Genomic DNA, 16439 nt, shown 5'->3' on the forward strand with positions numbered 1-16439 from the left:
CTGAGTGCATTGAGAATGGAAGGAGTTTGATTACCAGCAATTTTGCTTGGATTTATATAGCACCTTTCTCAGCTTTCAGGGTATGGTGATTGGGGTAGAGTACTGCCACCAATCCTCCTTCCTTTGTTAGATAAAGGTGCTATTCAGTCATCTGTGGTGGAGAATGGACAAAAGGTAAGTTTCAATAGAGACACTGTTGTCTGAGATAACAGGATGCAGTTTATCACAATACACAGGTTTCATTAACTCTGTATTTATTCATTCACAGAATAAGGGCTTTGCTGGCTAGGTCCATCCCAAAGAGCAGTTGAGAATCAACCACATTGTCGCAGGTCTGGAATCACGGGTGGGCCGGACCAGGTAAGGATGGCAGTTTCTTTCCTTAGAGGACATTAGTGAACCAGACGGGTCTTTCCAACAATCGGCAATGGATTCATGGTCATCATTAGTACTGTTAATTTCAGATGTTTTATAGAAGTCCGATTCCACCTTCTGCTCTGGCAGAACCTGCGTGCCCAGACTTTTCCTGAGTTTCTGGATTAACAGCCCAGCGATAACACTCCATCACTCCCACATCTTGGGGATAATAAACTATAAATAACAAGAGATAGTGAAGGCACAGTTTGAAGAAGAGTCATACTGGATTGGAAACGTTAATTCTGTTTTTCCGCTTCCCACAGATGCTGCCAGACCTGCTGCATTTCTCTAGCATTCTCAGTGTTTGTTTCAGATTTCCAGCATCTGCAATGTTTTGCTTTTATTCGCTCTCCATCCAAAGACTGGGCCAGATTGCTGTGTGCTTAAACTGTCTTCAACTTCACCCAGGGCCCCTTTTATAAATTGGAATGGGGGGGCAAGACCTCAGCTTAGCTCATGGATTAGTCTTTCTTGTCCATCACCACATTTTCCACTTGCAGCCTCACTTCATAGAATCCCTACAAGGAAGAAGCAGGCCATTTGACCCACAGTGACCCTCCAAAGAGCATCCCAACCAGCCCCACCCTATCACTGTATCCCTGCATTTCCCATGGTTAATCCACCCAGCCTGCGAATCCCTGTGGACTATGAGCAATTTAGCCTGGCCAATCCACCTACCCTGCACATCTTCGGACTGTGGGAGCAAACCCACAGGGAGAATGTGCAAACTCCACACAGACAGTAAACTGAGGCTGGACTTGAACCCAGGTCCCTGGCGCTGGGAGTCAGCAGTGCTAACCGTTGAGCCACCGTGCCACCTCTAATTTATCTATTCACAAGCCGAGATACTTAAACTTTCTAAGGATTGCCAATGCCCAGCTAGCCCATCGACTGCCGAGAAACTCTGCTTTATTTCATGTGTTGCCAATAATTAAAAGCACATGGTCGTGTGAGAAAGTATATTATAAAAACTGATGAAGGGGGGAAGTATTGGTGACCTGGTAACCAGAGCCAAAAGACTTTCTTTGACTATTATTTCTAAAAACATCATAAACCTGTTATGCAGGAATACTTAACATCTCCACAGAAATGGGAAATGTGAGGAATTGGCCGACCTTTATTACACAGAGCAACCAGGGAAGACCTTGTGCCAAATAGAAAATGTTTTTCCTTTACGTGAAGGAAACATCATTAAAATAAAAGGGAAGCCCAAAGAGAAAAGAAAAGACAGCAAATTAAAAGGGAGGAAAACAGCAGAGGATAAATTCAACCTGGAGAAAAAAAGGAGAACAAAAGTAGGATGGAGTGAAATGAAAAGAATGTAAAGAATTTTTTGAATCTTACAGCTCAGGAAGAGGCCACGTGTCATTTTGGGCATTTACTAGCTGTTTGAAGGAACACTCTCAGTTGCATACCCTCACAGTGTGTGTCCTCCTGTGATAGAGACAGTTCTTCATCCTCAAATACATTGCCCACCCCCGGTTTTAAATTTTACTTCCTGGGCTCTGAGAATTAATTCAGAGTTCGCACACATTTCACAGGAAATTCCTGCAGAGCAAGTGGAATGTAGCATGGGCTGCAGAAATGTCACGGGTGTGCAAGTTTTTTTTTCATTTCACAGCCTTTTACCTCGGAGGTATTCTCACACGCGCTCACAGATGCCAAGAAAACGGATGCCCCTTTCAGGGAGAGTTGGCAATTTAGTCACTCAACTGTGTAACTTTTGCTGAACACACTTTGCAAGCGCCTGTGTGTTGAATGGTTTATAATTAAACTCTTCCTAGCAAGAGCACTAACGTCCTCCTAAATTGACCGGATTCTGCCTGGTACTTCAACAGATTCAGTACTTTGCATTTTCCCCCAATTACTGTTCATTAATTATTGACGTTTGTCCAAAAAATTGTCAGCAGCAATTACAAGAAATCATTTCAATCTTGTCAAGTCCAATCTGATATCCAGAGTGAGCAACTCCATGTCCTTCAATTCTAATTGGTGTCTACCCCTTCACTCATTTGAACAATGGTCCCCAGCAATTTGGTAACCATTCACACACCCCCACCATCTTTCTGAGGCATCTTTCAGTACTTGCCACATTTAGTTTCCAGCAAGGACCGCCAATGCAATGCTGTTAGGTCGGCCTCTCCCTCAAGGCTGCATTCCATTTCTAAAGGGTCTATCCCCAGCAAGACAACTGGGACCTCTTCAGCCTACACAATCATCACATCTTGGACACGTTCATCTATCTTGATGTTCCGTCACAAGATAGGTCACGACAGTCTGGTGCAGGCAGCATCCCTGAGATGACTGGTGAATATAGTGGTTCATTAATAAGCACCTTCAAGGAATGCTAAATGATCACCATCTCATGTCCAGATTAATCCGTCTTTCATTTTGAATCATCCCATTTCTATTAATTGTGTGTGGTGCGGCATTCTGCCTTGCATCAACATTACTGACCACTTCATCTTATCTTTATCTCCCTTCAATCTTCCACCACACACCAGTTCCAGCTTGCTGCCTAAGCTTTGCCTAGTTTGGCTACAAGGTAGTAAATAAGAGAGTCCTTAAGTGCCTTTGCTTATTTACATCAATCAAGGAACTGAATGCAAGAGAAGAAGGTTATGGTGGAGCTGTGCATAATGTTAACAAACCAAAAAAAACAGAGAATGCTGGAGAAGCTTAGCAGGTCTGGCAGCATCTGTGAAGAGGAAATAGAGTTAACATTTCGAGTTCAGATTTAATTCTGAAGAAGGGTGGTCAGAGTGGGATACTCTGGTGCGGACTCAATGGGCCGAATGGCCTGCTTCCACTGGGTAGGGATCGTATGATTATTTTACTATACAGCAGTAGTTAGGCCACTGTTGGAGTACTGTGTGCAGTTCTGTTGTCACACTGTAGGAAGGATGTGATCGCGTTAGAGAGGGCGCAGGGGAGATTCACCAGGCTGCTGCCTGGGCTGGAGCATTTCAGCTACGGAGAGAGGCGAGATAGGCTGGGGTTGTTATCCTTTGAGCAGGAAAGGATGAAGGGTGAATCAGAATGAGATGTAGAAAACGATAAGAGGCATCAAAAGGGTAGATAGGAAGATACATTCAGTCTTGTTAGAGGAGCCAATAACCAGGGTGCGCGGATTTAAGTGAAAGGGGAAAAGATTTACAAGGAGATTTGAGGAAACATTTATTTTCACACGGAGCTTGTGGGTATCTGGAACACACTGAGAAAAGGGTGGCAGAGGCAGCAACATTTAAGGGCTATTTAGATGAGCACTTGAAAAGCCACAACACACAGAGCTTCGGGCCAAGAGCAGGATTCAGGAATTAGAGCCGATGCCTGGCACGGACAACATGGAAGGAAGGGCCTCTTTCTTTGTTGTAAAATCGCTATGTCTCTAACTCTCCAATCCAAAGGCAAGGTTTCATGTTTCACTCGGCCACCTCCTCACAGCAGATTGTTTTAGAACCTGAAAATAGTATGACGCAGCAGAAATTTTAAAAAATACCCGCCTTGAGCTGTACCCGACAAAAAGTTAAGCGACAATTACTTTTTCACAACACAAAGAGCCCCGACCTGGTGGACAGGGTGTTCCTTATCTGAGACTCACTTCAATCCACTGAGGAAGTTGAGAGCTTGCAGATTTCCAAAGAGCAGGAAATAAGTGGAAGCAATTACAGGGATCATTTCCTTTTTTGGGAATGAAAGTAGAAATGGAGAACCTAGAAGGAAATACGTGGTTTGGGAGGCCACTTGCAGAACTGATTCACGTTGTAAATATGGTGCAAAGATGAAGGCACATCTTCACCTTGCTCCCAATACCATTTATGTTTAGGATAACGAAGTGTGAAGCTGGATGAACACAGCAGGCCAAGCAGCATCTCAGGAGCACAAAAGCTGACGTTTCGGGCCTAGACCCTTCATCAGAGGGGGTCTAGGCCCGAAACGTCAGCTTTTGTGCTCCGGAGATGCTGCTTGGCCTGCTGTGTTCATCCAGCTTCACACTTTGTTATCTTGGATTCTCCAGCATCTGCAGTTCCCATTATCTCTGATACAGTTTATGTTTATTTCCTTTTTCTCTACTTCAGTTCACAGGAAAAGGTGCAGGCATTCGCTCTGAGGGTTGCTCTATACTGAATTACATCATGGTTGCTAGTGTACCTCACCTCCATTTCAAAACATTGGTTCCAGATTCCTTAATCACGTTGTCCACTAAATGAAGCTCAACTTTAACTGCGCCCCACTTTGTTGCACACTCCAGTTGCTGAATCGTCGGCCTTCTCTACTGAGATTAGATTAGATTCCCTACAGTGTGGAAACAGGCCCTTCGGCCCAACAAGTCCACACTGACCCTCGGAGCATCCCATCCAGACCCATCCCCCTATAACCCACTCACCCCTGAACACTACGGGCAATTTAGCATGGCCAATCCACCTAGCCTGCACGTCTTTGGACTGTGGGAGGAAACCGGAGCACCCAGAGGAAACCCACGCAGCCACGGGAAGAATGTGCAAACTCCACACAGACAGTTACCCGAGGCTGGAATTTAACCCGGGTCCCTGGCGCCGTGAGGCTGCAGTGCTAACCACTGAGCCACCGTGCCATTACAAACAAACGCTTGCCCACATTTCTGTATTGGTCTGGCCGAAAGCAGCCAAGAGCGTCCAGCTGGAGCTGCCACACAGTCAAATTAAAGGAGCTGCCAAGGTGTAAAAACCTTCCTTCTCTCGACCTATTTTTAAATGAAGATTTTTGTAAGCGCTGCAAACGCTTGAGCTTGTCCCAAAAAGGAGGCAGCAGAATTGTATCTTGTGAAAGGGGTTTTGAAATAGCTCCATTGAGGCCGGTTTCCTGTCACTGAGTCACCTTTTATTTACGCATGCATAATACATGACATTCATCCACGTAGCGCAGAGCTGACTCCTAGCGTGAACAGAACCCACGACACTCCTGTTTATACCTGTCAGCCAGGGCTCCCTGATTGGGCCAGTTTAACAGCCCCAATTGGAGAACTCATACTCTGTGAGGTCCATCTGGCTGACCTCGTTAAAATCACTACAGGTTTGTTTATCATTTTGTAACAGGGTTAGAAACATAACATCAGCATGTACTGGAGATTACTTGGTGTCAGGTATCACATGGAAGGAGAGGCCTAGTGGATATGGACACCATGCAGGGCGACTTTGACCCAAATGGACCTAAGGTGGTACTGGTTGAGCTTCCACTAATCCAGGTAAGAACTGGATAAAAGTGGTCTCACTGTCCTGACATTGAAATTAGGGAAGGGTGAAAATTAGACAGGGTCTCCACCAATAGTTGAATGATCACAGTGAACATTGCAAAAATAGGAATATCATGGGTAGACAGGATTGAGATTTCACTGTAATTTTCATTCATTCATGGGACGTGTGTGTCTCTGGTTCAGCTAGAGTTTATGGCCCATCTCTACTTGCCCAGAGGGCAGTTAAAAGTCAACCACATTGCTGAGGGTCCAGAGCCATGTGTAGGCCAGACTAGGTAAGGATGGCAGTTTCCTTCCCTAAACAACATTACTGAACCAAATGGGCTTTTCCCCACAATCGGCTACAGATTCATGGTTATCGTTAGACTCTTTAATTCCACATTTTTTTTGTCACTTGAATTCAATGTCCACCATCTGCTGTGGTGGCATTTGAATCGAGCTCCCCAGAACATTATCTGGATTAACAGTCCAGTGATAATACCACTTGGCCATTGCCTCCCCTATGAGTTTTTACCCCATGTGTTAGCCTGCTCAGAGTCTAACCAACCATCAGGCCCAGGTGTTTACTCACACATAGGATAGGTAGGAGAAGTGTAGTTTTGAGTGTCCCACTTCAGTCTGACAAGCTGCGCTTTGGGGGAGGTCTCAGCTATGTTTGACCGTGTCATAGGAGTCAAAGTTGGGGAGTGGAGTCATTGGTTGATTGCAGGAGGCCATGTTGTGGGAGTTAAACCTGTGCAGGCCAGAGGGGTGGCCCTCCTGTTGCTCTTGGCGACGCAAAGAGTGAAACAAAAACCTTCACCCACACAGGCTCAGCTTCTCTCACTCGGACCAGCTACTCAGGATGTCCTGAGGTGTGGATTCCCCACGTTAAACCTCAAAATGCAGTCATGGAGCTTCATGAAGAGGTCACATGGATTGCTGTAACTCAGAGTGGATTCAACACTCGCCACTGTGTACCCTCTGCCACTCCACAGCCCACCCGCACCCCCCCCCCACCCCCCGCCACTCCACTGCCATGGCCCTGTCTCATAAAAATCTGAAGGTGGATGGAGGGGCGGACAAGTTCGAGAGTTTTAAATTTCTTACCTTCCCATCAGCTCCGGCCCACAGCAAACACTGGGCCTTTAAATTCTCCACCTTTTCTAATGACTCAAATCTGCAGATAAGCAAGATGAGAAAAACCCTTTCCTCTTTATAAGTCAGTCAAATGTTCCTCCATTATTCCTAAATAAAAAGTGTTTCAGGGCGGCACGGTGGCTCAGTGGTTAGCACTGCTGTGAGGCTGCTGTCAATTCCACCCTCCGGGTGGCTGCGTGGAGTTTGCACCTGTCTGCGTGGGTTTCCTCTGGACACTCCCATTCCCTCCCGCAGTCCAAAGACGTGCCAGTTAGGTGGACTGGCCATGCGAAATTGCCTGGTTACAGGGACAGGGGAAGGGGATTGGGTCTGGCTAGGATGCTCTTCTGAGGGTCAGCAGGGGCATGATGGCCTGCTTCCATGCTGTAGGGATTCTCTGAGCCTAACAGGGGAAATTCTGGGCGCTGCACTTCACATGGACAGCAAGTGAACTGCTTGGTGTAAACCTCCATGAGGGAAGCCTAAAGAAAGAGGCAAAAAGATTGGCGAGCGAGTTTCTGAACTGTGTAAAGTGCTGACTTGTCAACAATAACAGCTGACTGTGCATCTAGCTCACACCCTGCAGCATAAGGAACTGCAGCCTATCACTTGTTGAAGTTAGCCTTATATCCAATTACATTAAATCCTGATCAAGGTGACCTCAGCCTGCTTTGCTACAGTGAGCGTTACAACTTATAAACCTGAATTTTAAGCAGTCAGCCAGTCAGTTAAATCTCTTCCAAAGTTTTAAGCTGAGCTGACAGCTCCTTTTCCCCACACAGGCAATAAACAGAGAGCCGGACCAGTTGTTTCAGTCCCACTTCCTGTACAGCTCCTCTTCTCTGATTTGGAATGGGCAGAGGCGGTGGGATTTGATCATGTGGACATCTTTCAGTGTCCCCAAAGTGATGACAACGAGCCGCCTCGACCCCTGTAACAACACTAGCAGCCAGCAACAGTGAGACATCTATCCTCCAAACTGTTACCGCTATGTTCAATCCCTGGCCACAGCAGACTGTTAGCTTGCAAATCTGTCCCACAAATGCTGAGTTGGCCGCCAACTCTAAAACTCCGGCTCAACTGGTCTCAAGACGTGATTCGCGCTTTGACGTTTGTAGTGGAATAAAGTGCGATGGGAGATGGGTTCAAATCCTGCAAGGATCCTGATCTCTTTGACCCGACTTGTGAGGGCTCTTGTGACGCATTGGCAGTATCCCTACCTCTGAGCGAGGAGGCCCAGATTCAAGTCCCCCAGCTGTTCATTACACCTCTGAACAGGGAGTTGTTTAAAAATATCTCTCAGTTAAGATTTGATTACTAGCGAGGAAACAATGAACTGTGGAGTTTAGGAGGTTATTGTTGCACGTTGTTAGGAGGCAATTATGTCCTGGTTTTTTTTGAAGAGAGGTTGAACTGGCTAATTAAGACTACTTGAGTAAACAGCTTGGGAGACCTTGGGTGTTTTTTTCAAAACAGCCCGAATAGATGTGTTCTGCTCTGACAGATCAAGATTTCTGCGCTTTTAGTCAATGAGGCACACAGTGTTTTAGCTTTTATTAATAAAGGCATACAGTGTTTTAGCTTTTATTAATAGAGGGATCAAGTTCCGGAACCAAGAGGTTATGGTGAAGCTGTACAAAACTCTGGTGCGGCCGCACTTGGAGTATTGTGTACAGTTCTGGTCACCTCATTATAAGAAGGATGTGGAAGCTTTGGAAAGGGTGCAGAGGAGATTTACTCGGATGTTGCCTGGTATGGAGGGAAGGTCTTACGATGAAAGGCTGAGGGGCTTGAGACTGTTTTCATTAGAGAGAAGAAGGTTGAGAGGTGACTTAATTGAAACATATAAAATAATCAGAGGGTTAGATAGGGTGGATAGGGAGAGCCTTTTTCCTAGGATGGTGATGGCGAGCACGAGGGGGCATAGCTTTAAATTGAGGGGTGAAAGATATAGGACAGATGTCAGAGGTAGTTTCTTTACTCAAAGAGTAGTAAGGGAATGGAACGCTTTGCCTGCAACGGTAGTAGATTCGCCAACTTTAAGTACATTTAAGTCGTCATTGGATAAGCATATGGACGTACATGGAATAGTGTAGGTTAGATGGGCTTGAGATCGGTATGACAGGTCGGCACAACATCGAGGGCCGAAGGGCCTGTACTGTGCTGTAATGTTCTATGTTCTACATGTTCTATGTCTCCTGGCTGCTACTCTCACTGAATTTTCTCTTGATATTATTTTCCTCCTGGATTGGAGAACTGCATGTGAGAGTCTGTGTCTAAATTCTCCTTTTTTTTGCCAAACGGGTGTGTTACTGGGATGTTCCCACGTTGGAACAGCCAATTAGTAATATTCACCGCATCTAATATTCTGTTAAGTTTTCTGATAGAGTTGTTATTCTAAATTCCTCTTTCTTTGATTGTGTTTTAACGACAGCGTTTAAATAAATTCTGTTTTGCTTCACGTCGAGTAGTTTGATCAGTCGCGTTCCATCTTGAACATTTGCCTTTAAAATAAAAAAATGTTAGGGTCCAGCCTATCTTCTTAAAATATTTTGAGGGGGTCTGGTCTGGTCCACAACAGAATCTTCCTATTTGTATGTGCATCTGGCCTGAACACATTAACCTCTCGTTTTGTAGCAAACTTCAATAATGTCTCATGTGTTGATGTAACAATAATATTGGAATAAACCCACACATGGTATTAAATACTGTCAACACCCTCCCCCGGTGCTGAGAAGTTGATAGCATCATAAGCATCAAATTTCTGATGCTTGCATGTTCAAGGGATAACTGAAAGAACTGAAAGAAAATGCCATTGTCCACTTTGTTGAGGTGTTGTTGGCATATTCACCCGTGGAATTTTGTTTACCCCTGCCAGTGGGCCTCAGGGCGTAGTGATGGATCTCTCCAAGCGTTGCCTGCGTGTCTCAGGATGAGGCCTTTAAGATACGGATTGGAAAACACAAGGCAATTCTTCCTAACTATTGACCCCTAGTGGGATCTGGTCCTGGTCCAGTGCTCTCTGGCACTGAGTAAGACAACAGGCATGTTGATCCAGCTCGTACAGTATGAATCACAGAATACTTACAGAGTGGAAGCAGGCCATACGGCCCATCAGCCTCGCACTAACCCTCCAAACAGCATCCCACCCAGACGTAGCGAGGGCCCTGTGAGTGAGGAGCCCCATCATGGATTTTGACCACGTGCACATCGTGCCAATGGGGCAGAGTAGAGAGGGCACTTCACAGTCTCCCTTCCTCCACTTTCTCTGGCCAAGGTAGTGATTAATGGAAAAAGCATTACATTTTCCACTACCAACATCCTCAACCTAAGTGAGCACAACACGAAATGAAGATACCAACAAAAATGAGACATCTCTAGACGTGGATTGCACATGTGATAACAACATTTCACAGCCTGGGGAGAAGTCTTACAGCTGACAAAAGCCCATCACAAAGTTATAGAACGAGAAGTTATTTAACATTTGGTTTCTGAACCAGTTGCCAGGTACATGTTGTTCCCTAATTTTCATGTCACATTTGAAATCTCTCTCCTGCTCCACTGGGGATCCAGCTGCAAGGGCTCTCCAACAGGAAGGTTATCCTGAGGTGGGGAGAAGTACAAGCAGAATACACCAGCTTAGCGGGGAAGCTACCAAAAAGCTAAAAAGGGCGGTTTACAGGGCAATTCCTGCAAAGTGCATCCCTGCACTGTGGGCCATTCAGTCCATCGAGTCCACACAGCCCACTCAAACAGCGTCACACCCAGCCCCACACCCTAACCCATCTCTGTAACCCTGCATTTCCCACCCAGCCTGCACATCCCAGGACACTACGGGCAATTTAGCATGGCCAATCCACCCTGACCTGCACATCTTTTGGACTGTGGGGAGGAAACCAGAGCACCCTGAAGAAACACACACAGACAGGGGAAGCATGTGCAAACTCCACACAGACAGTCACCTGGGGGTGGATTCAAAACCCGGGTCCCTGGTGCTGTGAGGCAGCAGTGCTGACCACTGAGCCACCGTACCATCCCACAGGTGCTCGATTTCCTGGAGAGGAACTTTGGACCTCTCCAAGCTATTTCATGTGAACAGGCACCAAATAACTCGAGGCACACAAAAGAAAGAGAACAGGTTTCACATTTAGCCCCAAAGATTAACTCATGAAGGCTGGTGTGCCATTTATATTCAATCTTCAGAAGCCAATGCAAATTGAAATCTGGCAGGCTGTAAAATAGCAGCCAATCTAATTCCTACAGCTCACTCAGAGATAGCAAGGACTGCATGCGCTGTAGTCAGGGAAAACACTGTGTGGAGCTGGATGAACACAGCAGGCCAGGCAGCATCAGAGGAGCAGGAAAGTTGACGTTTCAGGTCAGGACCCTTCTTCAGAAATGGAGGAGGAGGAAGGGAGTTCAGAACTAAACTGAGGGGGGAGGGAAGGGGCTGGGGAAGGTAGGTAGGATGGTGATAGGCGAGAGTATGTAGGCAGAGGTGGGGATTGGTCAGTGACAGAGGAGGAGATGATAGGTGGGAGAGATGATGAACAGGTTGTGTCAGGTCAAGGAGGCAGGGATGAGAGGGAGAGTTGGACGGGAATGAGGAGACTTTGAAACTGTTAAAGCCCACATTGAGACCATTGCGTTGGAGGCTCCCAAGGTGGAATATGAGGTGCTGTTCTTCCAGTTTGCAGGTAGCGTTGTTGTGACACTGGAGGAGGTCCAGGATGGACAAGTCACCCAGGGAGTAGGAGGGGGAGTTAAAATAGTTGACGATCCTAAGGTGTTGTCATTTGTTGTGAACAGTGCCTTCCAGTCACCAACCATTTTAACTCCCCCTCCCACTCCCTGGATGACATGTCCATCCTGGGCTGCCTCCCGTGTCACAATGACATCACCCGCAAACACCTCATATTCTGCCTCGGGATGCTACAAGAACATGGAATTCACCAGTTTTAAAATCTCCCCACCCCCCGGCCTCATCCCATGTCCAACCCTACCTCTTATCTCCGCCTCCTTGACCTGACACAACCTGTCCCTCTCCTCTCCCACCTATCTAGCCCTCCCACCTCAATGACTAATCCCACCGCTCCCTACCTGCACTAACCTATCACCCTCGCACCTACCTTCCCCCAACCCCACCAGTCCTCTCTCTATTTATTTCTGAGTTCCCTTCTACCTCCCCCTTTTCTGAAGAAAGATCCCAAGCTTAAATGTCAACTTTCCTGCTCCTCTGATACTGCCTGGCCTGCCGTGCTCCTCAAATTCTTATAGCTTCCTGACGGGTTAGTTGTGATAAAATCCAACCCCCATCCCAAATCATTGTGAAATCCCTTTGTTGTACTTAACACCATCAACCAAGACTGACCTCATAAGGCCAGGCCTGCGATCATAACTGCTGTCGTCCATCTTCTCAATGTTAACAACTGGCCTTAGATGTTTTTTAATCAACCTGTCCAGAAATGATACTACACACCACCGGAGCAGCTGGGATTCGAACCCAAGCCTCCTGGTTCACTCTGCTGCAAAAATGCCCTGACTTGCCTTCAATATCACTGCTCCATCTGTACCAGGCACGGTTATCAGCTGCACACAGTGAGGACATCGCAAGTTTCTTCAGGAAGGCAGGTTACAGTAAGTATGTGCTTACTACAAGGTTGAAGCGGAGTTCCAAGGAAACCAAATGTTTTGGAGGAAACCCACAACGCTTGGCCACACATACTGAGGCCCTCCACCTCAAATGGCATGAGGGAGGTATGGGGTAATCTCAAAGTACGTTGCACTGAAGAGTGTCAGTTCCATTCCATAACCTCCACGTCCCATTTACACTGCTGTAAATAGCAAAGATGCGGAAACCCGCACTGTGAAGAGGTGAGTAACTCTTCCCGTTCATGCACTGCCAGGTGACGAGACAACTGGCAGTAACTCCAGTCTGGTTTCTATCTGGCTGATTTGTCATTGGCTTTGGGTCGCTGACACTGCGACAGCAATTCTTGGCAGCAAAGGTGGATAGAACAAGCAGATGCCGATGTCTCTTTCACTCACACCCAACACATCACCATCTGCATGGCACCTTCAACATGATAAGAAATTGCAAAGGCTCTTCGCAGGAGCATTACCCGATCCCCTACGCCAGAAAAGGAAATTCTAAGAGCGTGGAGGAAAAGCACAGTCAAAGATGTCGATTTTAAAGGTATCGCGTAGGAAAGGACAGCAAAGAGGGGCAGAGATAACACGGTGTGAAGCTGGATGAACACAGCAGGCCCAGCAGCATCTTAGGAGCAGGAAAGCTGACGTTTCGGGCCTAGACCCTTCATCAGAGAGGCAGAGTGTTTTAGAAAGGAGATTCAAACGCACAGCCTAGACTGATGAAGGGTTGAGGCCCGAAATGTCAGCTTTTGTGCTCCTGAGATGCTGCTTGGCCTGCTGTGTTCATCCAGCTCCACACTTTGTTATCTTGGACTCTCCAGCATCTGCAGTTCCCATTATCTCTGGGCTCAAATGCTATTGCGTTTAATATGGACCACGCACAGCCTGCTGGAATCAGAGAGGCGGGGCTGGTGAAGGAGGGTGGGCGCTGGTGGGGATTTGGCTCAGTGATTAGCACTGCCATGCCACAGTGCCAGGGACGCGGGGTCAATTCCACCCTCGGGCAACTGTCTGCGTGGAGTTTGCACATTCTCCCTGTGTCAGCGTGGGTTTGCTCCGATTTCCTCCCATAGTCCAAAGATGTGCAGGTCAGGGTGGATTGGCCGTGCTAAATTGCCCCATAGTGTCCAGGGATGTGTAGGTTAGGTGGGGTTAACCATTGGAAATGCGGGGTTACAGGGATAGGATAGTGGGATGGGACTGGTTGGGCTGCTCCTTGGAGGATCCATGTGGACTTGATGGGCCAAATGGCCTGCTTCCACACTGTAGGGATTCTATTCTACGGTTTATACCAAGGTGTTGCATAAGAGCACGAGGAGCTAATGTTTAGATTAGATCAGATTAGATTCCCTGCAGTGTGGCAACAGGCCCTTCGGCCCAACAAGTCCACACCGCCCCTTAAAGCATCCCACCCAGACCGATCCCCCTATAACCCACATACCCCTGAACACTGGTGATCTGTAAGTATACAGCAGAAGGGATGTGGTGGAGAATTAGCATTCAGGCAGCAATGTTTGGTGATGAGTCTGGTTTTATGCCTGGTGGATGATGGGAGGCTGGACATGACAGCTCTGGAATAGGCAAATCTCGAGGGAGCAACCAGCATTTCGGCAGGATCCCGGCGCTGGGTGGAGCTCAGGCAAGGGTTGGAGAACAGCAGCGTTCTGGAATTGGAACCTGTTGGTCTTGGCGATGGGGAATATATGGCGTCAGAAGCTGGAAATAGGACCCCAGGTTGGCAAACAGAGGGTGTTCAGATTGAGACAGTGGCCAAAGATGGGAATTGCGTTGGTGAAGAGGGACCAGAGAGTGGGGGCAGGCCAAGGTCTGGGGCTCCGGCCTTCCCAACATTCAGCTGGGAAGAATTTTCCGCTCATCCAGTTCAGAAAAGCAGCATCCAGTTCAGACTAAGTGGACCGGAGAATGAGAGAAGCTGAGCTAGAACACAATACTGAAGCCTCTTCCTCATATTTCTTGGTGTATTTTTAATAGGGGGCCTTGATAACTGGAAGAACTGACTGAATATCAGGATGCCTATACCCAGAAACACCCGACATCAGGTTATAGTCCAACGGCTTTATTTCAAATCAGAAGCTTTCGGAGAGTCAGGTTCAGGTGACGAAGGGGCAGCACTCTGAAAGCTTGTGATTTTGAATAAACCTGGTGGGCAACAAACTGGTGCCATGTGATTTTTGAGTTTGTCCACCCCAGTCCAACACCAGCATCTCCACATCATGGTCTTTACCCAAGATAGGCTCACCTCAATATCCCATCAGAGTCAGAATGGGAACAGTTAAACACAGCGAAACAAGAGTCAACAAGATCTGGTGAGATTCCCAAGCCACAAAATTCAACACAGGGGATCAACATAGGAAGGCATGTTGTTTTGTGTCATACAGGCATATTTCCAGATCATTTATTGCTCAATATTGCGAAGCAAAACTATTTTTCAGACATTGTAACTTGTTATGAAGTTGGAAAGGAAATGCTGATTCACAATGGACCAAACTACGCTTCTTCAGCAGAAAACCTGACCTCCTTCTGTCAACGTAGACAAACCTCATTCAATTAGACCGATTCCTTTAGGGAACGTGGATGGAAATGTACCCACTGCCATTATTCAGAATATATGACTCAAGACTAGCAATAATTTTTATCTACCTCATAAGGTGCTGCACCACAGCAGTCGTAATTCTATTTGACAATAAATTAAGAATACTGTAGCTTATGAGAGGACAAGACAGAAACACAAGCTTCCGAACAAGCTCCATCCATTGGGGAAGTTTGTATAGAGTCATACCACACGGAAACAGACCCTTCGGTCTGACTTGTCAGTGCCAACCAGATATCTTAAATTAATCTGGTCCCATTTGCCAGCATTTGGCCATATCCCTCTAAACCCTTGCTATTCCTGTACCCATCCAGATGCCTTTTCAATGTTGTAATTGTACCAGCCTCCACCAATTCCTTTGGCAGCCCATTCCAAACACGCACCACCTTCTGCGTGAAAAAGTTGGCCTTCAGGTCCCCTTTAAATCTTTCCCGTCTCACTTTAAACCTATGCCCCCTAGTTTTGGACTCCCCTACCCTCAGAAAAAAGACCTTGGCTATTCGCCCTATCCACGTCCCTCATGATTTTATAAATCTTGATAAGGTCACCCCTGAGCCTCCAACACTCCAGGGAAACAGGTCCAGCCTATTCAGCCCCTCCCTAAAACTCAAACTCTCCAATCCTGGCAATATCCTTGTAAATCCTTTCTGAACCCTTTCAAGTTTAACAACACCCTTCCTATAGCAGGAAGACCAGGATTGAACTCAGTACTCAAAAAATGGCCTAACCAATGTCCTGTACAAGTACAACATGATTTCCCAACTCCTGTACTCCATGTTACGACCAATGAAGGCAAGCATGCTGTTATAGATTTTTCTCCCCCGATTCCATCCCACTGTCCTCACAAGGGATACAGCTATTGAGTGACCAAACCTATCAATCTCACCGAGATCCAGGCTCAAGCTCCAGCCCATATTGAGTAGGTTGGTCTCACTGGGAACTGGGAACTGGCCACAAAAGGTATTGGGTGAGGAAGAGGATCCCATCTCGCAATCGCTTTCCATTGAACATCAGCAAGTGCTGGTGCAGACGTTGTGTGAGACAAAACTGAGCACTCCTGAGAAGAAACTGTAGCGTAGCCACAAACTCAGTCCCTCCACCACCAACATTCAATAAGGAAAGGGTGTACTACCTACAAGATGCACTCCCATAACACACAACGCTCCTTAAACGAACTCACGATCACTAGAAGGACAAGAGCTGCAAACACATGGGAATACCATCACTTACATGCTCCCCTCCAAGCCACTCTGACTTGAAAAATATATCACCATTCCTTCACGGTTGCTGGGTAAAAATCATGGAACTCCCTCCTTAATAGCACTATGGGTCTACCTACAGCACATAGGCTGCAGCAAGTCAAGTCGGCAGTTCACCACCACCTTCTCAAGGTCAGCTTGGAATGGG

The 16439-nt window shown here is 46.8% G+C and overlaps 1 protein-coding gene across 1 annotated transcript in view; it reads right to left on the reverse strand.

The window, feature by feature from the left end:
• Window positions 1-16439, reverse strand: part of dtd1 (D-aminoacyl-tRNA deacylase 1) — a 178157-nt gene that overhangs the window by 93464 nt on the left and 68254 nt on the right. The window lies entirely within an intron of this gene.

The sequence above is a fragment of the Stegostoma tigrinum genome, chromosome 9, assembly GCF_030684315.1.
Source record: "Stegostoma tigrinum isolate sSteTig4 chromosome 9, sSteTig4.hap1, whole genome shotgun sequence".
In the NCBI taxonomy this organism is placed as follows: domain Eukaryota; kingdom Metazoa; phylum Chordata; class Chondrichthyes; order Orectolobiformes; family Stegostomatidae; genus Stegostoma; species Stegostoma tigrinum.